Source organism: Amblyomma mixtum, chromosome 4, assembly GCF_055824585.1.
Source record: "Amblyomma mixtum isolate Tamu chromosome 4, ASM5582458v1, whole genome shotgun sequence".
Lineage (NCBI taxonomy): Eukaryota > Metazoa > Arthropoda > Arachnida > Ixodida > Ixodidae > Amblyomma > Amblyomma mixtum.
In genome coordinates, this window is record NC_143015.1 from 138,628,192 (window position 1) to 138,629,914 (window position 1,723).

The 1,723-nt window shown below is 47.8% G+C and overlaps 1 pseudogene; it reads left to right on the top strand.

The window, feature by feature from the left end:
- Positions 1-819: 819 nt before the first annotated feature.
- Positions 820-957, top strand: LOC149348440 (U1 spliceosomal RNA; annotated as a pseudogene).
- The last annotated feature ends 766 nt before the right edge of the window (positions 958-1,723 follow it).

The window sequence follows — 1,723 nt, forward strand, 5'->3', positions numbered from 1 at the left end:
TTTTCTAAAAACCATCGTGCCGGAATGTCAACTGAAAGAATTGTCCGCAAGTGAAACGTGTGAACATGTAGCTTTTCTCACTCTCAATGAAGACCAGCGCAGGAAAGCACGAAAAAGAAAGCGGAAACAGGGTGTTGCTGTCTCCCTCCCTGCAGATGTACATAATTTCACCTGGCTTAGAAAATGGGAAGCGTTGCCCACAGCCGACCGCCTTGCGACGTGGGGCGTGGCGCCCTCCGCCTCATGCCCGCAATGCGGTCGAACAGAAACCTTAACTCATGCCACTTTTGAATGCCCAGTCGCACGCAGCTTTTGGAGACTAGTGTCCCGCATGTTCGAAATTCGTGTACAATGGCACAGTCGCCACCGTGACGCCTTTGTTTATCTCATAATGTGCATTGGCACCTATGTGCTCTGGAAACGGAGAGGACTGGCTCTCCTGCGGGGACGCCCGCAGAGAGCTATGTTTCCTCTGTTGCATCGCCTCCGAACGTTGCTTTTGAAACATTTAAATGAGGAACTTGTCGTGCAGGGGGAGGAAGCCTTCCTCCTGCACTGGTCCACTAGATTCATTGTTGTTGTGAACAAAAGAGTCACCACGCCTATCCTTCCATACTAGGAAGGTTGACAAGTGCTGTGTTTTCTGTTTTTTCCGTTTGCCTGTTTGTACATAAGTACGAGATGGGTTTACATAAAACCAGCTCTTCTTATCTTGAACTGTAAAAATCGACCACTTGTGATGTGATTTTGAATGCAGTCCACATTGTGAACTTGTTGAACATGTCTGTTGAATTGTAGATCTTTTGGTAAACAATAAATTCTCTTAAATAGGTCGGGGCTCCGTGTCGAGGCCTGCCATTGCACTGCGGCAGGCTGAAGCGCGCCACTACCCCAAACTGGGATAGTTGGGGCATATAATTTTTGGTAGTGGGGGTTCGGCGTTCGCGCCAGCCCCCTGCTATGTAATTCCAAAATCAGACGTACATTCTTCATGCAGTTATCCTCTGGGACTCGGGCTCGAACACAATACTGCTCCTCTTTCAGATTTCTCTCTCCCTTCCCATAACAATAATACCGAAACCCTCCACTAAGGAGAGAGAGAGAGAGAGAAAAAAACTTTATTTACAGAGGAATCCGGGGCACGCCCCAGGGTCCCCGCACGACCCCACTGCACTGAAGTGTTTATGTTCCGAAGGTACATAACACTGGCAGCGCGGCCGGTGGCGATGGTCTGCACGGTTCTGCTCGAGGCCGAGTTCATGTCCACTACGGAACATCCCTTCCCTTACGGCGCGTTTCACAGACAAATACTGTGTCGTTGAGAACTTCCATTTCGGCTGATGGTTCATTGTACTCGAGAAAAGAAAAGCAGTAGCGCCGAAAAACACACACAGCTGAAGAACGACGTAGGACAAGCGCTTGTCCTGCAACGTAGGAGCTGCAACGTAGGAATGACGTAGGAGCGCTTGTCATACGTCGTTCTTCAGCTGTGTGTGTTTTTCGGCGCTACTGCTTTTTCTTTCTCGAGTAAATACTGTGTCATTTCCGAAATTTTTTTTTGCGTGCTATCGGTAATAAAATAAAACATATTAAAATGAAAAAAAATCCCTTGCCTCTCCCGCAACCGAGAGTAGAGTAAGCATGAAATGTTTACGGGCGTAACACATTGGTTGTAGATGGTACTAGTGAAAATCTTGAAATGGGTCTAGTGTTCAACACACCA